Consider the following 27494-nt stretch of genomic DNA (forward strand, 5'->3'; position numbering starts at 1 on the left):
CACACACATAATGATATACTTTTAGTGCTTACTGCTCTGAATTACAATTGAAACTAACAAAAAATGCGTTGTGATTGAGTGTGTGTGTATGTGTGTGTTGTGTCGGCGGGTGAAGGGAACTGTCAGGTGCTAATTGAGAGTGAGGCTATTTATGCGACAGTGACTTCCTCTCTCCTCTGACCTGTCTACACCCCCCCACCTGTCTGACTGGGATCGATGCACCAGTCCTTTACAGACTCTCTGGAGGTGAGCGGCCGACCTTCTCACCCAACCCATTAGGGGGATTACAATTCATTCCAATCTACTGCAGAGGACTCTACCAACACACTCACACACACACACACACACACACACACACACACACACACACACACACACACACACACACACACACACACACACACACACACACACACACACACACACACACACACACACACACACTTGACAACTACGTGTTACCCCTACAGTAAAGTGCCCACTCTGAATGTCAACTCCAGCAGAGGGAAAGGGATGATTTATGTCAATCAGAAGTACATCTGCGTGCATATATCCTGGTCAATAGAAGGCATATATCCTGGTCAATAGAAGGCATATATCCTGGTCAATAGAAGGTATATATCCTGGTCAATAGAAGGCATATATCCTGGTCAATAGAAGGCATATATCCTGGTCAATAGAAGGCAATAGAAGGCATATATCCTGGTCAATAGAAGGCATATATCCTGGTCAATAGAAGGCATATATCCTGGTCAATAGAAGGTATATATCCTGGTCAATAGAAGGCAATAGAAGGCATATATCCTGGTCAATAGAAGGCATATATCCTGGTCAATAGAAGGCATATATCCTGGTCAATAGAAGGCAATAGAAGGCATATATCCTGGTCAATAGAAGGTATATATCCTGGTCAATAGAAGGCATATATCCTGGTCAATAGAAGGCATATATCCTGGTCAATAGAAGGCAATAGAAGGCATATATCCTGGTCAATAGAAGGTATATATCCTGGTCAATAGAAGGCATATATCCTGGTCAATAGAAGGTATATATCCTGGTCAATAGAAGGCAATAGAAGGCATATATCCTGGTCAATAGAAGGTATATATCCTGGTCAATAGAAGGCATATATCCTGGTCAATAGAAGGTATATATCCTGGTCAATAGAAGGCATATATCCTGGTCAATAGAAGGCATATATCCTGGTTAATAGAAGGTATATATCCTGGTCAATAGAAGGCAATAGAAGGCATATATCCTGGTCAATAGAAGGTATATATCCTGGTCAATAGAAGGTATATATCCTGGCCAATAGAAGGTATATATCCTGGTCAATAGAATATATATATCCTGGTCAATAGAAGGCATATATCCTGGTCAATAGAAGGTATATTTCCTGGTCAATAGAAGGCAATAGAAGGCATATATCCTGGTCAATAGAAGGTATATATCCTGGTCAATAGAAGGTATATATCCTGGTCAATAGAAGGTATATATCCTGGTCAATAGAAGGCAATAGAAGGCATATATCCTGGTCAATAGAAGGTATATATCCTGGTCAATAGAAGGCATATATCCTGGTCAATAGAAGGCATATATCCTGGTCAATAGAAGGTATATATCCTGGTCAATAGAAGGCAATAGAAGGCATATATCCTGGTCAATAGAAGGTATATATCATGGTCAATAGAAGGTATATATCTTACATATTATAGTATACTATACATATTATACTATACTATACTAGACTATACATATTGTAGTATACTATACATATTATACTATACTATACTAGACTATACATATTGTAGTATACTATACATATTATACTATACTATACATATTATACTATACTATACTAGACTATACATATTATAGTATACTATACATATTATACTATACTATACATATTATACTATACTATACTAGACTATACATATTATAGTATACTATACTAGACTATACCTATTATAGTATACTATACATATTATACTATACTATACATATTATACTATACTATACTAGACTGTACATATTATACTATACTATACCTATTATACTATACTATACTAGACTATACATATTATAGTATACTATACATATTATACTATACTATACTAGACTGTACATATTATAGTATACTATACATATTATTCTACACACACACATACACACACACACACACACACACACACACACACACACACACACACACACACACACACACACACACACACACACACACACACACACACACACCGTTTGATCACCTGTTAACACAATGGAGCAACCCTGCATGTGTGTGTGTGTGCGTGTGTCCATGGTGTGTGTGTCCATGGTGTGTGTGTGCATGATGTGTGTGTGTGTGTGTGTGCTCATGGTGTGTGTGTTCATGGTTTGTGTGTGCATGGTGTGTGTGTGTGTGTGTTCATGGTGTGTGTGTTCATGGTGTGTGTGTGCATGGAGTGTGTGTGCATGGTGTGTGTGTGTGTGTGTGTTCATGGTGTGTGTGCATGGAGTGTGTGTGTGTGTGTTCATGGTGTGTGTGTTCATGGTGTGTGTGTTCATGGTGTGTGTGTTCATGGTGTCTGTGTGCATGGTGTGTGTGTGTGTGTTTATGGAGTGTGTGTGCAGGTGATGAATGATCTTACAGGTCTATCAAAGAATGAGAGGACGAGAGGAGAGTGGCTGTACAACACCCTGTATCCCTCTATCCATCCCCCTCCCTCTATCCATCTCACTCACACACACTTAGAAAAAAACATTGAGAGTGCTGAGAGAGAGAGAGAGAGAGAGAAAGAGAGGGAGTACTGGGTAGATTGTAATACCCCCCTCTATGAGAGTGAGAGAGAGGGGGGAGAGAGAGAGAGAGAGAGAGAGAGAGAGAGAGAGAGAGAGAGAGAGAGAGAGAGAGAGAGAGAGAGAGAGATGCACAGCGACAGAGACATGCACAGCGACAGAGACAGACAGACAGACAGACAGACAGACAGACAGACAGACAGACAGAGATGCACCAGCCAGCCCCTCCTCATTGTGACATCACCATTGGGATTTGTGTTTCTCTAAACCCTCTGATCTCAGCCAGGGACCCCGCAAATACCCTGTCCCACACACAGTCCCCCCTACATCTTCCCCATGCCCCTCCTTTATAGCCTGGTGGGCATGGTGTTGACACTCCCTTCTTTCTGCCAACTGTGTCAGTCTCCCACCAAACCCCGTCCCTCCCCACCACCACCCGCTACCCTCCCAACATGAAAAGGCCCACGATCACACAGGCTCAAACTCTGATTAATCTGGTAACAAGTGTAAATAGGATCATTAATGGCGGTTTAACAGGGGGCTGCTGTCTGCGATTAGAAATGACACACACACACACATACTGGTTTTAATATGCCTTGCACGTCCCCAACATTCCTTCCAAGGCCTTTTTAAGGGACCCAGAGCCAACAGAGATCAACAGTAGTCGTGTGGATGGATGCCCAGACACTCTTTAATTAGAGTGTAATCTGAGATGTGTAATTTGCTCTGTGAGTTAATGCTGAGGAGTGACAGAACAATGTTGAGAGAGAGGGATAGAAACGGAGGAATAGTGGGAGAGAAAGGGGGGGCTATATAAAAGTAGAGTTACAAAGCTCAGATGTAGAGAGCAAGTAGAGAGGGTGAAATATAAAGGATATTAGAGGGGTGGTGGGAGAGATGTGTAAAAGAGATGGAGATGGAAGACGATGGAGAGAGAGAACAGCACAGAGAGATATAGACAGGAATCTTCATTAGCTGTCAGATTAGTGTGTTACCATGGGGATCAGTGTTATACATGTCACATTGGACTTTACCACTGTACTGCATTATTACCATCAATCCCCTGCCTCAGATTACTCAGACCGGAGCCCAACCAAATCCTATTGAAATCCCCCAATCACGTCTCCCCAACAACCACATAGATTTGTATTTGCAAAACTGATTATAAAGCTTTTGCACGAGGCCAAAGATCTTTCATTGGCTTGGATATATCCATGTATTCAATGGAGCCAGCTGAGCTTTGGCTGTAGCGACGGTGATCCTAGGATAAAATCATATTATCATTCATGGGCTTTTCTTTCTCTAAAGCCCAGTTATCTAGAGCACATGTTTATCCAGCCTGGATCTGATGAACTGGCTTTGTTGGTGGATTCACAAGGGCCCTGACCTCCACCCTTAACCTTGACCACCTCAACCGTTGACCTTTACTCTGACCTCATTGACCTGACCTTCCCCACTGTTTGTAAACGCAAACAGTGGCAAACAGTCTGTCTCTCTCGCTCTCTCTCTCTGTCTGTTTCTCCCCCTTTTCTCATGCTCTCTTTTTTAGAGAAGTGAAAGGAGGTTTTCCAGTTGTGACGCATTTTGTATTTGGATGGTAGCGGCCCCCCATTTAATTATTAATGCTGAACTCCTCACACCCCTCAGCCAAAGTGCCAGCCTTGCGACGCGCACACACACACACACACAAGGCGCATGGCGTCGTTGGCGGTGGCTATTTATAGGGGCTTTGTTCGGGAAGAGGGGAGGAGGAGAGCAGAACACAGAGAGCAAAACACAGAGAGCAGAACACAGAGAGCAGAACACAGAGAGCAGAACACAGAGAGCAGAACACTTGTGAGGAACTATTAAAGGAGATGAAGGCAGAGGGGTCGTTTTCTCTCTTTCCCTCCATCTCTCCCTTCCAACCTCCATCTCTCCCTTCCAACCTCCATCCCTCCCTTCCAACCTCCATCCCTCCCACAGGAAGTTTGAGAAACACTTCTCTTACAGAGACTATTTCTCATTCTATCTCTCCCTCGCTCTATTCTGCCTCTCTCTCCTTCCCTCTATTCTCTCTCCCTCCATCTATTCTCTCTCCCTCCCTATATTCTCTCTCTCTCCCTCTAGTCTACTCCTGTTTCTTCTCCCTCTTGATTTGTCCCTCCCTTTTTTCTCTCTCTCTCTCTCTCTCTCTCTCTCTCTCTCTCTCTCGCGCGCGTCATCTCTCTCTCTCGCTCCCTCTCTCTCTCTCTCTCTCTCTCTCCATCTCTCTCTCTCTCTCTCTCGCGCGCCATCTCTCTCTCTCCATCTCTCTCTCTCTCTCTCTCTCTCTCTCTCTCTCTCGCTCCATCTCTCTCTCGTGCTCCATCTCGCTCTCTCTCTCTCTCGCTCCATCTCTCTCTCTCTCGCTCGCTCCATCTCTCTCTCTCCATCTCTCTCTCTCTCTCTCTCGCTCCATCTCTCGCTCCATCTCTCTCTCGCTCCATCTCTCTCTCGCTCTCTCTCTCGTGCTCCATCTCGCTCTCTCTCTCTCTCTCTCTCGCTCCATCTCTCTCTCTCTCGCTCCATCTCTCTCTCTCTCTCGCTCCATCTCTCTCTCTCTCGCTCCATCTCTCACTCTCTCTCGCTCCATCTCTCTCTCTCTCTCTCTCTCTCTCTCTCTCTCTCGCTCCATCTCTCTCTCTCTCTCTCTCTCTCTTGCTCCATGTCTCTCTCTCGCTCCATCTCTCTCTCTCCATCTCTCTACTTCTCTACTCTGCTCAACTACTCTACTCTCATCCTGTCTTTTTTTCCCTTCCTCTTTTCTCTCTGTTATTTCTGTCTGTTATTTCTCTCTCTCCCTCTGTGTGAAGGTAGTAGTACAGACTGGATGAGATGAAAACGTGGCCAACGTCTCCCTATCTGTTTTCATCAGTGTTATGGAAGTGTTATCTGGAACAGGGTCTGCACTCACACAAAGGGTTCAACATCTCACGTTAAATCATTTCAATTGCGGGCGATGGCTCTTGTTTAAAGCCGGAAGCAATTAAAACATACAAACTTTCCCCGAGCTGTGTGAAATAAAATCTTAAAACAGAAGTATATATTAAAACGTATGAGTTGGTAGAGGATAAGACATTCATTATAGTGCAGTGTAAGGCCAACATGGAGTTAGATCATTATTAATGATATTCATTTCAACTCCCAAATGACGGTTGATAAGGTTTGATTCAGTAGAAAAAAGAGAGAGGTAGGAGCTGGATAAGTGTAGAAGGAGGGGGAGAGGTGGAAGGAGGGTGGAGAAGAGGAAGGAGGGGGAGAGGAGGGAGGAGGGTCAGAGATAGAAGGAGGGGGAGAGGAGGAAGGAGGCGGAGAGGAGGGAGGAGGGTCAGAGGTAGAAGGAGGGCGGAGAGGAGGAAGGAGGGGGAGAGGTGGAAGAAGGGGGAGAGGTGGAAGTAGGGGGAGAGGTGGAAGGAGGGCGGAGAGGAGGAAGGATGGAGGAGAGGTGGAAGGAGGGGGAGAGGTGGAAGGAGGGTGGAGAGGAGGAAGGAGGGGGAGAGGTGTAAGTAGGGGGAGAGGTGGAAGGAGGGCGGAGAGGATGAAGGACGGGGGAGAGGTGGAAGGAGGGGGAGAGGTGGAAGGAGCGTGGAGAGGAGGAAGGAGGGGGAGAGGTGGAAGGAGGGGGAGAGGTGGAAGGAGGGGGAGAGGTGGAAGGAGGGTCAGAGATAGAAGGAGGGGGAGAGGTGGAAGGAGGGTCAGAGGTAGAAGGAGGGTCAGAGGTAGAAGGAGGGTCAGAAATAGAAGGAGGGGGAGAGGTGGAAGGAGGGTCAGAGGTAGAAGGAGGGTCAGAGGTAGAAGGAGGGTCAGAGATAGAAGGAGGGGGAGAGGTGGAAGGAGGGTCAGAGATAGAAGGAGGGTCAGAGGTAGAAGGAGGGTCAGAGGTAGAAGGAGGGTCAGAGGTAGAAGGAGGGTCAGAGAGAGAAGCAGGGTCAGAGGTAGAAGGAGGGTCAGAGGTAGAAGGAGGGGGAGAGGTGGAAGGAGGGTCAGAGGTAGAAGGAGGGTCAGAGGTAGAAGGAGGGTCAGAGGTAGAAGGAGGGTCAGAGGTAGAAGGAGGGTCAGAGGTAGAAGGAGGGTCAGAGGTAGAAGGAGGGGGAGAGGTGGAAGGAGGGGGAGAGGAGGAAAGATAGGAGAAAGTAAGTGAAGGGGTAAGGAGGGTCCTGCTGTGAGTCAGTCAGCCAATAACTGATGGGTCACAATGAACTCATTCACTGACCCTTCACAGACTCACATATTGATCTAATTAAACTCTCTCTCTCTCTCTCTCTCTCTCTCTCTCTCTCTCTCCCTCTCAATTCAATTTCAATTCAATTCAATTGAAGGGCTTTATTGGCATGGGAAACATATGTTTACATTGCCAAAGCAAGTGAAATAGATAATAAACAAAGTGAAATAAACAAAAACACAAACAAAAGTTCCAAAAGAATAAAGACATTTCAAATGTCATATTATGTGCAAATAGTTAAAGTACAAAAGGGAATATAAATAAACATAAATATGGGTTGGTCATAGAAAATATGCTCCCTCCCTCCCTCCCTCCCTCCCTCCCTCCCTCCCTCCCTCCCTCCCTCCCTCCCTCCCTCCCTCCCTCCCTCCCTCCCTCCCTCCCTCCCTCCCTCCCTCCCTCCCTCCCTCCCTTTCTGTCTACTCTCTCTGTCTCTTTTGCTCTCTCTCTCTTTCTGTCTCTCAGACAGCAGGGTTGAAATGCTAGTCCTGTCTCACCCTGTGTTTTGGTCATATTTCCCAGGACGTCTGTAGCCTAAGTAAAGACCATCTGCACCTCATTCCTGTTGGGAGTGTAATAATAGGAGGTGTGTGTTTCAGGACGACGCGGCGTTCCACTACTCATCAGTGAGATGACGCAGTTAGGACTGTTTTACTCCTAATTAAAGGTCATCAGCCGTGAGCACACACACACACACACACACACACACACACACACACACACACACACACACACACACACACACAGACCAAATGTCCTCAATTAGAGATATTAAAGTTAGTTTTCTCCAAAGGGTCCTCAGAAAAAGACTGCGCTGGTTGTTGGGTTGATTTAATGTCTTCCAAACGATAGGCCCGTGTCTATTTCCAATAAGGGTGATGGATGTGCCACAGCCCATAATACACATGAACTCCTCTCTGCTAGAACAGCACTGATCCTGGTTTATATTCACCACAGCAACACCTTGGCAACCACTGTGTAATCTTCTGAACCCCTCTATTTGGACTGCCTCTGTTACTAGCGCTATGTACAGGCTAGATAGAGTTGAACTACATCCTATTAGATGATCCACATCCCATAGACCCAACTCTGGACCTTAAAGCCAGTTCCACTGTTTTTTCATTGTTCCCCTCTGATCAGGGACTGATTTAGACCTGGGGCACCAGGCGTTTGCAATTAATGATCAGGCAGAACAGAAAACCAGCAGGCTCCAGACGTCTTAGGGTCAGAGTGGAATACCCCTGATGTACATGATGTCTGTGTATAACATGTAGAAAAACCTTAGAGAGTGAAGGGACCCTTGGAGTTATAGGACCCTTGGAGTTATAGGACCCTTGGAGTTAAATAACCCTTGGAGTTATAAAACCCTTGGAGTAAAAGAACCCTTGGAGTTATAGAACCCTTGGAGTTATAAAACCCTTGGAGTTATAGAACCCTTGGAGTTATAGGACCCTTGGAGTTATAAAACCCTTGGAGTTATAGAACCCTTGGAGTTATAAAACCCTTGGAGTTAAAGGGCCCTTGGAGTTATAGGACCCTTGGAGTTATAGAACCCTTGGAGTTATAGAACCCTTGGAGTTATAGAACCCTTGGAGTTATAGAACCCTTGGAGTTATAAAACCCTTGGAGTTAAAGGGACCTTGGAGTTATAGAACCCTTGGAGTTATAGGACCCTTGGAGTTATAGGACCCTTGGAGTTATAGGACCCTTGGAGTTATAAAACCCTTGGAGTTATAGAACCCTTGGAGTTATAGGACCCTTGGAGTTATAGGACCCTTGGAGTTATAGAACCCTTGGAGTTATAGGGCCCTTGGAGTTATAGAACCCTTGGAGTTATAGAACCCTTGGAGTTATAGGACCCTTTGAGTTATAGGACCCTTGGAGTTATAAAACCCTTGGAGTTCTTGGAGTTAAAGGACCATTGGAGTTATAGGACCCTTGAAGTTATAGAACCCTTGGAGTTATAAAACCCTTGGAGTTAAAGAACCCTTGGAGTTATAGAACCCTTGGAATTATAAAACCCTTGGAGTTATAGAACCCTTGGAGTTATAGGACCCTTGGAGTTATAGAACCCTTGGAGTTATAGGGCCCTTGGAGTTATAGAACCCTTGGAGTTATAGAACCCTTGGAGTTATAGGACCCTTGGAGTTATAGGACCCTTGGAGTTAAAGGGCCCTTGGAGTTATAGAACCCTTGGAGTTATAGAACCCTTGGAGTTATAGGACCCTTGGAGTTATAGAACCCTTGGAGTTATACAACCCTTGGAGTTATAGGACCCTTGGAGTTATAGGACCCTTGGAGTTATAGGACCCTTGGAGTTATAAAACCCTTGGAGTTATAGAACCCTTGGAGTTATAAAACCCTTGGAGTTAAAGGGCCCTTGGAGTTATAGGACCCTTGGAGTTATAGAACCCTTGGAGTTATAGAACCCTTGGAGTTATAGAACCCTTGGAGTTATAGAACCCTTGGAGTTATAAAACCCTTGGAGTTAAAGGGACCTTGGAGTTATAGAACCCTTGGAGTTATAGGACCCTTGGAGTTATAGGACCCTTGGAGTTATAGGACCCTTGGAGTTATAAAACCCTTGGAGTTATAGAACCCTTGGAGTTATAGGACCCTTGGAGTTATAGGACCCTTGGAGTTATAGAACCCTTGGAGTTATAGGGCCCTTGGAGTTATAGAACCCTTGGAGTTATAGAACCCTTGGAGTTATAGGACCCTTTGAGTTATAGGACCCTTGGAGTTATAAAACCCTTGGAGTTCTTGGAGTTAAAGGACCATTGGAGTTATAGGACCCTTGAAGTTATAGAACCCTTGGAGTTATAAAACCCTTGGAGTTAAAGAACCCTTGGAGTTATAGAACCCTTGGAATTATAAAACCCTTGGAGTTATAGAACCCTTGGAGTTATAGGACCCTTGGAGTTATAGAACCCTTGGAGTTATAGGGCCCTTGGAGTTATAGAACCCTTGGAGTTATAGAACCCTTGGAGTTATAGGACCCTTGGAGTTATAGGACCCTTGGAGTTAAAGGGCCCTTGGAGTTATAGAACCCTTGGAGTTATAGAACCCTTGGAGTTATAGGACCCTTGGAGTTATAGAACCCTTGGAGTTATACAACCCTTGGAGTTATAGAACCCTTGGAGTTATATAACCCTTGGAGTTATAGAACCCTTGGAGTTATATGACCCTTGGAGTTATAAAACCCTTGGAGTTATATAACCCTTGGAGTTATATAACCCTTGGAGTTATAGAACCCTTGGAGTTATAGGACCCTTGGAGTTCTTGGAGTTAAAGGACCATTGGAGTTATAGGACCCTTGAAGTTATAGAACCCTTGGAGTTATAGAACCCTTGGAGTTATAGGACCCTTGGAGTTCTTGGAGTTATAGAACCCTTGGAGTTATAGAACCCTTGAAGTTAAAGGACCCTTGGAGTTATAGGGCCCTTGGAGTTAAAGGACCCTTGGAGTTATAGGGCCTTTGGAGTTAAAGGACCCTTGGAGTTATAGGGCCTTTGGAGTTAAAGGACCCTTGGAGTTATAGGTGGTGACTGAGAGAACCTACAAGTATGTATGTTTATATTGTTTATATTGTTTGTGCTTTTAGAGTGCTGGGTATAGCTAGCGTTATTGTCTGAGGTCTGGTAGACAGTATGGCAGTAAGGCATGGAGGAATGGTTCAATATTGTTTAAGGTTTTACTGTACACTACCATATGTGTATTAGTCATGCCCTTCTAAAGTGATGTGTTCCTTTTACTGCAGGGGGCTAAATCAGGGTCACACAGAGGGATTCTTGGTAGTCAAACAAATCTACTTTGAAACAAAAGTATACACCTCACACACATGGTCATGGAAAAAGAAGAAGTCGCCTGCCTGTACCATGTCAGATATAGAGTTGAAATGTATGCAATGTTCAGTTTGCATCCCAATATTATATACATCACAGAACACTGAAATATAACAAAAGTGTTTCACATAGAAACAACGGATTCTCGTCGTAAAAACACAAAAACATTCTGAAATTCGGAAAAATACGAACAACATTCCACCCATGAGGTGAGTTTGGTCATTGACTGCAGGACAGGGCTACACACAACATGACCAGGGACAGGACTACACACAACATGACCAGGGACAGGACTACACACAACATGACCAGGGACAGGACTACACACAACATGACCAGGGACAGGACTACACACAACATGACCAGGGACAGGACTACACACAACATGACCAGGGACAGGACTACACACAACATGACCAGGGACAGGGCTACACACAACATGACCAGGGACAGGACTACACACAACATGACCAGGGACAGGACTACACACAACATGACCAGGGACAGGACTACACACAACATGACCAGGGACAGGACTACACACAACATGACCAGGGACAGGGCTACACACAACATGACCAGGGACAGGACTACACACAACATGACCAGGGACAGGACTACACACAACATGACCAGGGACAGGACTACACACAACATGACCAGGGACAGGACTACACACAACATGACCAGGGACAGGACTACACACAACATGACCAGGGACAGGACTACACACAACATGACCAGGGACAGTGAGACAGTGAGACATGGTGAATAACTTAAAGAGGTGGAACTAAAGACTGTGTTGAGTGAATCTCTTCCCTGATTTAGGACTCAGGACTCGTGTGGAGAGATAGACGTTTACTCTCTCCTGGCCCAGTAGACTGATGGAGCAGAGATAGGGCCTCTCCTATCAGATAACACTGTAACACTGTAACACACACACACACACACACACACACACACACACACACACACACACACACACACACACTAAGACAAAGGGGAAACACCCACAGCCCTCTTCCTCTCCTAATTGTTCCAGTTGCAGACAGTAATTGATCCGCTCTGTTATCACCACTAACACACCCACAGTACTTGGTGCCTGAAACATACTAGTATTCTTACTTGCAAGGCTTTAATCAAAGGTGCTCCACCAAGACGTGAGGTAGGCTGTATTTTGGGGGAATTGTTTTATGCATTATTCTATCGCAACTTGATCTTTCAACAAGCATTGTGTCTTCAATTACCACAGAGGAGGAAGAGAGAAAAGAAGATTCTCAGAAGATTCCTATCATTACATCTCTCTTTGACTTGTAAATTCTCTCCTTGAGTAATGACACACCCAGACAGACTTATAGACGGAGAGACAGCCCCCCCCCCCCCCCCCCCCCATCGTTCATTATTCATTTAAGTCCCACCATGTGGAAGTCTGTACACTGTATCTATTAAACCCCTATTTCTGTAATATTCTCCGTTTCTCTTCCTTCTCTCCTCAGTCTTCTGTCTCCAACAGGAAGCAGGACATACTGGTGTTTCTTTGTTTTCTCTTTATTGTCCTCTGTCAGCATGCCCAAGTTAAACATCCTGTGGATTAGCTCTCTCTCTTTCTTTATCCCTCTATCATCTCTTCCTCCTCTCACCCCCACCCTTCTCTCCCTCTCTCTGTCCCACTCTTCTCTCTCTCTCTCTGTCGCTCCCTCTGTCTGTCTCTCTCTGTCCCTCCCTCTGTCCCACCCTTCTCTCCCACCCTCTGTCCCACCCTTCTCTCCCTCCCTCTGTCCCACCCTTCTCTCTCTCTCTCTGTCTGTCTCTCTGTCTCTCCCTCTGTCTCTCTCTCTCTGTCTGTCTCTCTGTCTCTCCCTCTGTCTCTCTCTCTCTGTCTGTCTCTCTGTCTCTCCCTCTGTCTCTCTCTCTCTGTCTGTCTCTCTGTCTCTCCCTCTGTCTCTCTCTCTCTGTCTGTCTCTGTCTCTCTCCCTCTCTCTGTCTCTGTCTCTCTCCCTCCCTCTGTCTGTCTCTCTGTCTCTCTCCCTCTCTCTGTCTCTCTCTCTCTCCCTCCCTCTGTCTGTCTCTCTGTCTCTCCCTCTGTCTCTCTCTCTCTGTCTGTCTCTCTGTCTCTCTCTCTGTCTGTCTCTCTGTCTCTCTCTCTGTCTCTCCCTCTCGACCTGCTCTCTTTTTGTTCTGAAGATGAAAGTCTCCCCACGACTCCTTTCACTCCTTTCAAACGGCCCAAACGAAGGGGCTTATCAGATCACAACACACACACACACACACACACACAGAGACACCCTCCCCCCTCTGGGGCACAATGGAGTGTCAGATCCGGGGGCATGGCATGGGGTCGGTGGTGTCTGCTCCCGGGAATCTGTTATTTGGGTACTTCAGTGGGAGATGGGGAGAAGATGGGGGAGATGGGGGAGAAGATGGTGGGGAGATGGGGAAAAGATGGGGGGAGATGGGGATGAGATGGGGGACGAGATGGGAAAAAGATGGGGGGAGATGGGGGACGAGATGGGGGGGAGACGGGGGAGGAGACGGGGGTGGAGATGGGGGAGGAGACGGGGGGAGACGGGGGGAGATAGAGAGGGAGATGGGTGAGATGGGGAGGAGATGCGGGAGATATGGGGAGGAGATGGGGAGGAGATGGGGGAGATGGGGGAGATATGGGGAGGAGATGGGGAGGACATGGGGGAGTTATGGAGGAGATAGGGAGGAGATGGGGGAGATGGGGGAGATATGGGGGAGATGGGGGGGGGGGGGGGGGTGGGGGAGATGGGGAGGAGATGGGGGAGATATGGGGGAGATGGGGAGGATATGGGGGAGATGGGGAGGGGATGAGGAGGATATGGGGGAGATGGGGAGGAGATGGGGAGGAGATTAGGAGGAGATGGAGGGAGATCGGGGAGGAAATGGGGGGGAGATGGGGGAGATGGGGAGGAGATGGGGAGGAGATTAGGAGGAGATGATGGGGGAGATGGAGGAGATGGTGGGGAGATGGGGAGGAGATGGGGGATGAGGGAGGAAATGGGGGAGGAGATGGGGGAGGAGGTGGGGGAGATATGGGGGAAATAGGGGAGGAGATGGGGGAGATATGGGGGAGATATAGGGGGAGATGGGGAGGAGATGAGGAGAGTTTATTATTAAACAGTAATATAGACAGCTGTTGGAGTGCGACGCCCCCTCTCATTCTTTCTTTCTTTCTTTCTTTCTTTGTCTCTCTCTCTCTTTCCCGGCAGCACACAGCAATTGAGATACACACCCAAACCACCACCCCGTTATACACACACATAATGGTGTCACTTTCTGGCTTAACATGAGACTCAGTGTGATACCCCTCAACCTGCCATTGGTGTGTGTGAGTGTGTTAATCAGCTTTCAATGACTAGAATAATTAAAGAGAAGGGGTGCAAGGGTTATAGGTTCAGCTGTACATGACACACACACACACACACACACACACACACACACGCTCACAAAAATGGTGCCCCCTCTACCTGCAGCTGAGTCTCTGATTGAGCTGTCTCTCGCTGGGGTACCACTCATTGAGGGACCCGCTTGCTAATTACCCTCTGTACAACTCTGCCAAGTTTTTGGTTCCTCCCTTATTTAGTGCCTAAATGGAAGCAAAACAGCGATATCCTGTCCGGTGTGTTTGTGTGTCTGTCACCCAGGGCAGGCTGTACCTGTCCCCTCTCTCCCCCAGGCCCCTGGCCCCTCGCCTGGCCACACAGCTGAGGAAAAACACAGGCTTTGTCTCTCCGTCTGGGCCCTGACACAAGCTGCATGGGGAAGTTAATGATGGGTTTAATACAGACGCGCGCACACACACACATATACACACACACACACATATACACACACACACACATATACACACACACACATATACACACACACATATACACACACACACATATATACACACACACACATATACACACACACACACATATACACACACACATATATACACACACACACACATATATACACACGCACACATAAATACACACACACACATATATACACACACACACACATATATACACACACACACATATATACACACACACACACATATATACACACACACACATAAATGCACACACACACACACACACACACACATATATACACACACACACATATATACACACACACACACACATATATATACACACACACACATATATACACACACATATATACACACGCACACATATATACACACACACACACACAGCGATACATGATTGCACAAACATATGCACACACACCACACCTACTCCCACACACTCACTCACTCACTCCCCCCCACACATACTCACTCAGTCACCCCACACACATATACACACACACACACACACACACATATATACACACACACACACACACATATATACACACGCACACATACTCACTCAGTCACCCCACACACATATACACACACACACACATATATACACACACACATATATACACACACACACACACACATATATACACACACACACACACACACACATATATACACACACACACATATATACACACACACACATATATACACACGCACACATATATACACACACACACACACACACACAGTGATACATGATTGCACATACATATGCACACACACCACACCTACTCCCACACACTCACTCACTCACCCCCCCCCCCCCACACACACATACTCACTCAGTCACCCCACACACACACACACACACACACTCACTTACTCACCCCCCCCCCCCCCCCCACACACACACACATACTCACTCAGTCACCCCACACATACACACACTCACCCCCCCCCCCCCCCCCCCCTCACACACACACCTCCCTCCGTCCCTCCCTCCCTCAGGGGCATCATTACTTATACTGCCACCATTCTGAGGCTGGTGTGAGAGGACTTCTCCTGACAGGGAGGACAACAGGGCCTTTCAGTATCACATGTCAATGGAGAGGACAGTAATTATCACACGTCAATGGAGAGGACAGTCATTATCACACGTCAATGGACAGGACAGTCATTATCACACGTCAATGGAGAGGACAGTCATTATCACACGTCAATGGAGAGGACAGTCATTATCGCACGTCAATGGAGAGGACAGTCATTATCACACGTCAATGGAGAGGACAGTCATTATCGCACGTCAATGGAGAGGACAGTTATTATCACACGTCAATGGACAGGACAGTCATTATCACATGTCAATGGAGAGGACAGTAATTATCACACGTCAATGGAGAGGACAGTCATTATCACACGTCAATGGACAGGACAGTCATTATCACACGTCAATGGAGAGGACAGTCATTATCACACGTCAATGGAGAGGACAGTCATTATCGCACGTCAATGGAGATGACAGTCATTATCACACGTCAATGGAGAGGACAGTCATTATCGCACGTCAATGGAGAGGACAGTTATTATCACACGTCAATGGAGAGGACAGTCATTATCACACGTCAATGGAAAGGACAGTCATTATCACACGTCAATGGAGAGGACAGTCATTATCACACGTCAATGGAGAGGACAGTCATTATCACACGTCAATGGAGAGGACAGTCATTATCACACGTCAATGGAGAGGACAGTCATTATCACACGTCAATGGAGAGGACAGTCATTATCACACGTCAATGGACAGGACAGTCATTATCACACGTCAATGGAGAGGACAGTCATTATCACACGTCAATGGAGAGGACAGTCATTATCACACGTCAATGGAGAGGACAGTCATTATCACACATCAATGGAGAGGACAGTCATTATCACACGTCAATGGAGAGGACAGTCATTATTACACGTCAATGGAGAGGACAGTCATTATCACACGTCAATGGAGAGGACAGTCATTATCACACGTCAATGGAGAGGACAGTCATTATCACACGTCAATGGAGAGGACAGTCATTATCACACGTCAATGGAGAGGACAGTCATTATCATGTAGGACCGGAGGTTGATCTGAGATCTGAGGGGTTTGTGTTACAGACTGGCGCTAATAGAACAGTCCCTCTCCTCAGTGTCTGACGCTCTGAACTAACGTGCCCACTAAATAACAGCCTCACTGTGTGTGTGTGTTGGAGTGTGTGTGTGTGTGTGTGTGTGTGTGTGTGCAACTGTGTGTGTGTGTGCAACTGTGTGTGTGTGTGCAACTGTGTGTGTGTGTGTGCAACTGTGTGTGTGTGCAACTGTGTGTGTGTGTGCAACTGTGTGTGTGTGCAACTGTGTGTGTGTGTTGGAGTGTGTTCTGTGTGTGAGGGGATCAGGCCTCACTCTGTGTCATTGAGCGCTGGGTAAATTGCAGGCGCAGCTCTGGGTATGTAAATGCCAGGGGCTAGAAAAGCAATGAGAAGCCAGTATTATGTTCCATGTAATATAGTCATTAAGTAGGCTATAGGGCAGTAGGAGGATTCTAGAATTATATACACTTACAATCCCTTATAGGTCAATACAGGAGGCATTGCCAGCTATTTTGTCAAAGGAACTTTCAGTATAGTGAACTTGTGACCCTTGTGGAGATGAAAGCCCTGGTGTTACTAGCGCCACGCTCCGACTCAGACACAATCTGAACCCCCTCTACCAGCACAGTAACAAGGCCCAGGGGCTCCTTGACAACACCAGCAGTGACTTAAACACAAGAGCTCCCCTCATCACTCCACACTGCCCCGTATAGCCAGTGACAGCCCTGTCCCAACGGAGAGATCCCTCCAACGTGAGGAAATGTCTCTTCTCTTTCAGCCTCCTTTCCTTCATTTCGCTCCTCTAGCCATCCCTCTGTCCCCCATGATCGCTCCACGTTAGAATCATGGAATGTACTCAGAGTCAGAACGGCTCCACAGGGGTTTATCACAGACACTATTTACCCCCTCTGGGCCTGTAGGAGGGTGCTCAAATACACACACACACACACACACACACACACACACACACACACACACACACACACACACACACACACACACACACATCGACAAATGGCCCCTGTGTAGAGGGAGCTTGTCCGGGATTAAAAAATGCCTGGCTGAGTCACTGTGACTGACTGGTAATGAGATGGAAACAGAAATGTGGGGATGAGAGAGAATCTGTCTTTCTCTCTTTTTTCTCTCTCCCTCTTTCTCTCTCCCTCTTTCTCTCTCCCTCTCTCGCCTTCCATCTCTTTTCTCTTCCCCCCTTTCTTTCTTTCCCCCTCCCTTCCTACCTCTCTCTCTCTGTCTCTGTGTTTCCAGCAGTATGACAGATATCAGTGGTGCCTGCTGAATGATTGGGAGATGTTTACAGGCAAGATGTGGACAGTGGCCTTTTCCCTGCTTTGTGGTCGTTGCGTGTGTGTGGGTGTGTGCTCTCTCTCCCTTGTCGTCTGCCTTTGTGCTTCACAGAGCTCTGGGGAAAAGGACAGGGCCAGTCATCACTCTGTCACCTCACTAGACAGTCAGATTGTCACGGGGAGTCAGTTTGTGAAGTGACTGACTGTAAAACACAGGGAGAGGGGTGTTGTGTCTGAGAGAGAGGCCTGGAGGTTAGGGGTCTGAAACTGGGCCCTTGGAGGATGTGTTCCCTGAAAAGGTTGAGGTGTCTGGGGGACAGCTGCTAGTGGGGCCCCTTCGACTGGGTCCAGAGGGGCTTGTGGAGCAGAGGGTGGGGAAGGGTCGTTAACGCAGAAGCATCTGTGTGTGTGTGTGTTTACAGTTTGTTCATGTGTTTGGTCTGTCACATTATGCATTGAGTTGTGTGTGCACAAGTTATTTCAGAGGTTTTCATTAATCCAACGAACACCTCACTAATAATTGTCTCCTCTCTTCGTCCCTCTCTTCTCTGGTGAACGATGGCCGCCCCTTCATGGTGCTCCCCTCAAATGGCTCCCCCTCTAACCAGGTATGTGATGGATCTGTTCTTTTCAATGTCCTATATTTATGTCAGCAGCTCACCATGTGTGTGTTTGTGTTTGTGTGTGTGTGTGTGTGTGTGTTTATGTGTGTGTGTGTGAGAGAGAGAGATCCAGGACCTGTGTGGGTGTGTACCTCTGGCCAGGGGGTATGGCTGTTCCCTCCACAGACAGTTTAATGAGCACATTGCCTTCTCTACAGTACCAGGAGACTATCCCACATCACACACACACACACACACACACACACACACACACACACACACACACACACACACACACACACACACACACACACACACACACACACACACACACACACACACAGATGAACAGTTGCACATGCAAGTACATACTGTGCTGATTGGACCACTGCTGTTCTCGGGGCTAATGAGCGATGCTGGACCCACAATGACAATTATATTGGAACAAACACACACTGTTTGTTTACCATGGAAAACATTTGCTTGGTGGCGCTCAGTGAATGCTAATTTACTATCAAACATATTGCTGACATGTTGCTGTGTTTCTGCTTTATCATTTTACTGGACACCTTACAACCCACAGTGATATGAACACTGGTGCTCCAAGGATAGTTCCTGTTGTTATTCATTATTGCCCTGACAAATGGTTGGCCTGAAAGAAATACCGTTCTAGGAATGCAAGTTCTCAATGATTGTTTTGAATCCTCCACAGGGATAAAAGGGTTGTGGGATCCTGGTTCAACTACAGTTCTTCTGTCTGAAAAACAGGACAGCAATGTTAGGTTAATCAACCCTATTGCAAAAGTTTGTTTGTTTGTGTGTGTTTGTGTGTTTGGGTGAGTGTTCGCGAGTGTGTGTGAGTTCAGCGTATGCTATTGTCTTGCATTGTGGGTTATTGGTGTGTACTATTGTGTGTGTAGTCCTGTGTAGCTCACTTCCTGTGTGTGAGTCCTGTGTCTGATGGTGTTGTCCCAGATTTATTACATTACATTACCCAAGTGTTCCATCAGGCCTCTTACCCCAGCCTGCCCTTCCTAGTGTGGTTTAGGCCCTTCTCTGTGACACACACACACACACACACACACACACACACACACACACACACACACACACACACACACACACACACACACACACACACACACAGGGAAGTGCAGGTCACTGACCTGACAGCAGAGCTACGTTGCAGCAACGTTGGGGTGGCTGTGAATGATCTACCCCACGAAGGCCATGATGTTAATGTGCCTGACCCAGTGCTGTCAGGAAACAGAGAAATCAATACAAACACATTCATAAGCTGCACACACTGTCCTTCCCCATTACAGGCTTGCCATTAGTGGAAGCTCCGGCTAGTCTTATGTTAGGCAATAAAAAGCCATTGGGATATCAACTGATCCATAATGATGTATTTTAATGGATTAATTAATACACTCTAACTACAGTGCATACTGTTTAACGATCAGTCTCTGCATATGTCTCTGCAAATCGCCAGGCTAGCCTAATGATCTAGGATCAGTGTGTGTGTGTGTTAACCCCAGTGCTATTAGAGAGGAGGGCCAGTGTTGGTGAAGCAGGAATAATTGATGCAGTAGGTTGGCGTTTTAACACTCAGGTCTGCCTTAACAGACTGTGCAGTACTGCAAGGGAGGAGGTAGCCTATGAAACAGGAAGTAGCCTATGAAACAGGACGTAGCCTATGAAACACGGCGTAGCCTATGAAACAGGAAGTAGCCTATGAAACAGGATGTAACCTATGAAACAGGAAGTAGCCTATGAAACAGGAAGTAGCCTATGAAACAGGACGTAGCCTATGAAACAGGGCGTAGCCTATGAAACAGGAAGAAGCCTTTGAAACAGGACATAGTCTATGAAACAGGGTGTAGCCTATGAAACAGGATGTAACCTATGAAACAGGAAGTAGCCTATGAAACAGGAAGTAGCCTATGAAACAGGATGTAACCTATGAAACAGGAAGTAACCTATGAAACAGGAAGTAGCCTATGAAACAGGAAGTAGCCTATGAAACAGGAAGTAGCCTATAAAACAGGATGTATCCTATGAAACAGGAAGTAGCCTGTGTGAGCAGAAGCATTTAGAAAGAGAAATGAAAACGTGTCTTTAATGACTGTCTTAGGCACTGTTTGGAACCTTCCTGTATCAGCTTGCTCTACCGGATGAGACTCCAGACATTAACGGACTGTGTCTTTCGTTTATGTACAGTACAGCAGTAGCTGTGTGTGTGTGTGTCAGCCAGCAGTACAGCAGTAGCTGTGTGTGTGTGTGTGTCAGCCAGCAGTCAGCAGTAGCTGTGTGTGTGTGTGTCAGCCAGCAGTACAGCAGTAGCTGCGTCTCATTGCGTTGTCTCTTTCAACCTGTGCAGGGTCTGGACATGTACATGTAACCTCTGTAGCTCGTCTGTCCTGTACTCCTCTGCCCTCCCTCTTCTCCCTCTTTCCTTCCTTCCCTTTCTCTCCTCTCTCCCTGCTGGTGGACATCTGTGACCTATCACGCATGCGCGCGCACACACACACACACAAACAAACACCCACACAAAACACACAAACTGTGCATGTCAGTTCTCTGAAGGCACGGCCCCAACAATGCATGGTGTGCCAGGTGTGTGTGTGTGTGTGTGTGTGTGTGTGTGCGTGTGTGTGTGTGTGTGTGTATGCGGGTCAGACTAGTTATGGCCATAAGGATCTAGGATTCTCCACGGGAATGTCAGAGTCCTCTTCGCTCAGCACCATGGCAACCTGGACACCTGATCCTGTGGCTCGCCTCCTCGTTTATCAGTTTCGGTTAGAACACACTTGATGCTAGCCAGCCTAATAACATTTCACATTAGCCGCGATTTCCTGACACAAACAAACAAAGAGTCACACAAACACAAAAATACACACATGCACGTACGCACACACACATACACTCCCTATGTTCCCTTCACGCCTGAAGGCCTGTGTCACTTAGTTTGACCGGTGGAGTTTAGGCACCAGATGTCTCCAGCTGTCACCACTGGAAACATATGCTGTGCCTTCATGTGTGTGTTCCCATCTAAATAAGCCCCTGTGTTTACCTCCTTTCCTCCTCTCATCTTTTAATCTTTTCCCAGCATCTTCCTCGCTTTATTTTCTCTATCCTTGATTATACAAATGACCCAAACACTGCGGAGGAGGATGGAGGAGGAGGAGAGGGATGGAGGAGGACGAGGAGAGGGATGGAGGAGGGCAAGGAGAGGGATGGAGGAGGACGAGGAGAGGGATGGAGGAGGAGGAGGAGGAGAGGGATAGAGGAGAGGGATGGAGGAGGAGGAGGAGAGGGATGGAGGGGGAGGAGAGGGATGGAGGAGGAGGAGGAGAGTGATGGAGGAGGAGGGATGGAGGAGGAGGAGGAGAGGGATGGAGGAGGAGGAAGAGGAGAGGGATGGAGGAGGAGAGGGGTGGAGGAGGAGGAGGAGGAGAGGGATGGAGGAGGAGGAGAGCGTTGGAGGAGGAGAGGGATTGAGGAGGAGGAGAGGGATGGAGGAGGAGGTGGAGGAGGCGGAAGAGGAGGAGGAGGAGAGGAATGGAGGATGGAGGAGGAGGAGGAGGAGGAGGAGGAGGAGGAGGAGAGGGATGGAGGAGGAGGAGAGGGATGGAGGAGGAGGAGAGGGATTGAGGAGGAGGAGAGGGTTGGAGGAGGAGAGGGATTGAGGAGGAGGAGAGGGGTGGAGGAGGCGGAGGCGGAGGAGGAGGAGGAGGAGAGAGATGGAGGATGGAGGAGGAGGAGGAGGAGGAGGAGGAGAGGGATGGAGGAGGAGGAGAGGGATGGAGGAGGAGGAGGACAGGAATGGAGCTCTGCTGAAGCAGTCCTATTTTCATTTAAAGAAATTGCCTCGCATTATATCCAGCAGCTTTGTTTTTAGTAACGTGCCCTGAGGGGATGCAGAATGTAGAACAACATCTAGGAAGTGACTAGGAAGTGGCTCTCTGTTTGATTCGGGGGAGCGACTTGTGAGACAACTGCAAAATGACTGACAACCCGGCACAGCTACGAACGCTGTCAAACATTGGGATTCAAATAATGTTTCATGGAGATTCAATGACAAACGCATCCTTGTAGGCCTTTGGTTTGATCCTCATGGATAATGTATATTCTCTTTTAAAACACGCATGAGGAGATTGTTTTGTTTTGTCACTTTAAATAATTAATATTTCCTTGCTCTTCTGTGGTAGGCAAGGCTGGTAGGGGATGGTGGGTATACTGTATATACACAAAAAAATACCTCATTCCAAAATCATGTGCATTAATATGGAATTGGTCCCCCTTTGCTTTTGTAACAGCCTCCACAATTCTGGGAAGGCTTTCCACTAGATGTTGGAATATTGCTTCAGGGACTTGCCTCCATTCAGCCACAAGAGTATTAGTGAGGTCGGGCACTGATGTTGGGCGATTAGCCTTGTCTCACAGTCGGCGTTCCAATTCATCCCAAAGGCGTTCGATGGGGTTGAGGTCAGGGCTCTGTGCAGGCTAGTCAAGTTCTTCCACACCAATTGTCATGCTGAAACTGGAAAGGGCCTTCCCCAAACTGTTGCCACAAAGTTGGAACCACAGAATCGTCTAGAATGTCATTGGATGCTGTAGTGTTAAGATTTCCCTTCACTGGAACTAAGGGGCCTAGCTCAAACCATGGATAAACAGCCCCAGAACATTATTCGTCCTCCACCAAACTTTACAGTAGGCATTATGCATTCGTCCGATTCGTCCGTCAGACTGCCAGATGGTGAAGCGTGATTCATTACTCCAGAGAATGCGTTTCCACTGCTACAGAGTCCAATGGCGGTGAGCTTGGCATTGTTAAGGCTTGCGCGCCGATGCTTGGCATTGCCAAGGCTTGTGTGCGGCTGCTCGGCCATGGAAACCGATTTAATTAAGCTCCCGACGAACAGTTCTTGTGCTGACGTTGCTTCCACAGGGAGTTTGGAACTCGGTAGTGAGTGTTGCAACCAAGGACAGACGATACGCACTTCAGCACTCGGCGCTCCCATTCAGTTAGCTTGTTGTGGTCTACAATTTTGCAGCTGAGCTGTTGTTGCTCCTAGACATTTCCACTTCACAATAACAGCACTTACAGTTAACCGGGGCAGCTCTAGCAGGAAATTTGACAAACTGACTTGTTGGAAAGGTGGCATCCTATGACGATGCCACGTTGAAAGTCACTGAGCTCTTCAGTAAGGCCATTCTACTGCCAATGTTTGACTATAGAGATTGCATGGCTGAATGCTCAATTTTATATACCTGTCAGCAATGGGTGTGGCTGAAATAGGGGTGTGCACATAGGGGTGTGCACATAGGGGTGTGCACATAGGGGTGTGCACATACTTTTGGCCATGTACTGTACACTGAGGGACACGACTGACTGACCAGGTGAATCCAGGTAAATCCACTTCAATCAGTGTAGATGAAGGGGAGACGACAGGTTAAGGAAGGATTTTCAAGCCTGGAGACAATTGAGACATGGGTTATGTATATGTTCCATTCAGAGGGTGAATGGGCAAGGCAAAAGATTTAAGTGCCTTTGAACGGGGTATGGTAGTAAGTGCCAGGCACACCGGTTTGTGTCAAGAACTGCAATGCTGCTGGGTTTTTTATGCTGCCCAGTTTTACGCTCACCAGTGTCCCGTGGTGATCAAGAATGGTCCACCACCCAAAGGACATCCAGCCAACTTGACACAACTGTGGGAAAAATTGGAGTCAACTTGGGCCAGCATCCCTGTGCAACACTTTTCATCCATGCCCCGACGAATTGAGGCTGTTCTGAGAGCAAAATGGCGGTGCAACTCACTGTATATACACCGAGTATACCAAACATTATGAACATGTTTTATTGTCACATACACCAGATAGGTGCAGTGAAATGTGTTGTTTTACAGGGTCAGCCATAGTAAATGGCAAATTAGGGTTAAGTGCCTTGCTCAAGGGACACATCGGCAGATTTTTCACTTTGATGGCTCGGGTATTCAAACCAGTGACCTTTTGGTTACTGTCGCAACTGTCCCGAGTGGAACAGTGGTCTAAGACACTGCATCTCAGTGCAAGAGGCAACACTGCAGTACCTGGTTTGAATCCAGGCTGCATTACATCCGGGCGTGATTGGGAGTCCCATAGGGCGGCGCACAATTGGCCCAGCTCTGTACGGGTTTGGCCGGACGACGCTGGGCCGTCATTATAAATAAGAATTTGTTCTTAACTGACTTGCCTAGTTAAATACAGGTAAAATAAATAAACGCTCTATGCGCTAGGTTACCTGCCACCATGTGTGGTGATTATGCTTGACACACACACTGGAGATTCCCCCGTGTTCTGCAGGGACTTTTGTTCCACTTAGTAAAGTGATGTTGATGTGTGTGTGTGTGTGTGTGTGTGTGTGTGTGTGTGTGTGTGTGTGTGTGTGTGTGCGTGTGTGAATGTGTTATCCCATGGTATATGATAGAGATCCACAGGCTTGTCTGATCATGTGTAATCAAGCGCTGTGACTGCAATAACACACACTTTCCCATGATGTATGTATGTGTGTGTGTGTGTGTGTGTGTGTGTGTGTGTGTGTGTGTGAGGATTTGAGGGAAGTATTTGTGACAGAGACACAGAGAGAGAGACTGGGGAGCACCTAACACCACGCCCCCTTGCTGCTGCTCCCAGTGTCACCGTGGTTACGTTTCCGGAGACCCCCCAGAGGGCCGCTGAGCATTATGACTCACATAAACATCAGAAGGGGGTGTTTCCCTCCCCTCCCCTCTTCTCCTCTCATCCTCCCATCTCTCCCGCTCTCCTCTCATCCTCCCCTCTCTCCCACTCTCCTCCTCCCCTCTATCCCCCTCCCCTCAGCCCATCTCTCCTGGGACAAGAGGAGGTAAACATCCTGCCTGTCTCTCTCTGTGCTGGAAAGTTTGACCAGCCTCTCCTTCTCACCAGTGGAGACTAGAAACAACAAGTGAAGCTGTTCCATTCACTGTGTTTCCAGTCTGTCTTACATCATGGAAGACTCAGCTGTTGTGTTCCTCCAGCATTAAGGTGCTTCTATTTCAATGTGTGTGACTGGCTCAGTGGTGTTAGAAAGTAACAAAGACAACAAGTACTGTGAGTAAGGTCATTGTGTTATGTGTGTTAAATAGAGGAGGTTACAGTACTGTAGACTGAGATAGAGGTTACAGTACTGTAGACTGAGATAGAGGAGGTTACTGTACTGTAGACTGTGATAGAGGAGGTTACAGTACTGTAGACTGAGATAGAGGTTACGGTACTGTAGACTGAGATAGAGGAGGTTACAGTACTGTAGACTGAGATAGAGGTTACAATACTGTAGACTGAGATAGAGGAGGTTACTGTACTGTAGACTGTGATAGAGGAGGTTACAGTACTGTAGACTGAGATAGAGGTTACGGTACTGTAGACTGAGATAGAGGAGGTTACAGTACTGTAGACTGAGATAGAGGAGATTACTGTACTGTAGACTGAGATAGAGATTACGGTACTGTAGACTGAGATAGAGGAGGTTACAGTACTGTAGACTGTGATAGAGGAGGTTACGGTACTGTAGACTGAGATAGAGGAGTTTACAGTACTGTAGACTGAGATAGAGATTACGCTACTGTAGACTGAGATAGAGGAGGTTACAGTACTGTAGACTGTGATAGAGGAGGTTACTGTACTGTAGACTGTGATAGAGGAGGTTACAGTACTGTAGACTGAGATAGAGGTTACGGTACTGTAGACTGAGATAGAGGAGGTTACAGTACTGTAGACTGAGATAGAGGTTACAGTACTGTAGACTGAGATAGAGGAGGTTACTGTACTGTAGACTGAGATAGAGATTACGATACTGTAGACTGAGATAGAGGAGGTTACAGTACTGTAGACTGTGATAGAGGAGGTTACGGTACTGTAGACTGAGATAGAGGTTACAGTACTGTAGACTGAGATAGAGGAGTTTACAGTACTGTAGACTGAGATAGAGATTACGGTACTGTAGACTGAGATAGAGGAGGTTACAGTACTGTAGACTGTGATAGAGGAGGTTACGGTACTGTAGACTGAGATAGAGGTTACAGTACTGTAGACTGAGATAGAGGAGGTTACAGTACTGTAGACTGAGATAGAGGAGGTTACAGTACTGTAGACTGAGATAGAGGAGGTTACAGTACTGTAGACTGTGATAGAGGAGGTTACGGTACTGTAGACTGAGATAGAGGTTACGGTACTGTAGACTGAGATAGAGGAGGTTACAGTACTTTAGACTGAGATAGAGGTTACAGTACTGTAGACTGAGATAGAGGAGGTTACTGTACTGTAGACTGAGATAGAGATTACGGTACTGTAGACTGAGATAGAGGAGGTTACAGTACTGTAGACTGTGATAGAGGAGGTTACGGTACTGTAGACTGAGATAGAGGTTACAGTACTGTAGACTGAGATAGAGGAGTTTACAGTACTGTAGACTGAGATAGAGATTACGGTACTGTAGACTGAGATAGAGGAGGTTACAGTACTGTAGACTGTGATAGAGGAGGTTACGGTACTGTAGACTGAGATAGAGGTTACAGTACTATAGACTGAGATAGAGGAGGTTACAGTACTGTAGACTGAGATAGATGAGGTTACAGTACTGTAGACTGAGATAGAGGAGGTTACAGTACTGTAGACTGTGATAGGGGAGGTTACGGTACTGTAGACTGAGATAGAG

Source organism: Oncorhynchus clarkii, unplaced genomic scaffold (genome assembly GCF_045791955.1).
Source record: "Oncorhynchus clarkii lewisi isolate Uvic-CL-2024 unplaced genomic scaffold, UVic_Ocla_1.0 unplaced_contig_11125_pilon_pilon, whole genome shotgun sequence".
NCBI classification, from domain to species: domain Eukaryota; kingdom Metazoa; phylum Chordata; class Actinopteri; order Salmoniformes; family Salmonidae; genus Oncorhynchus; species Oncorhynchus clarkii.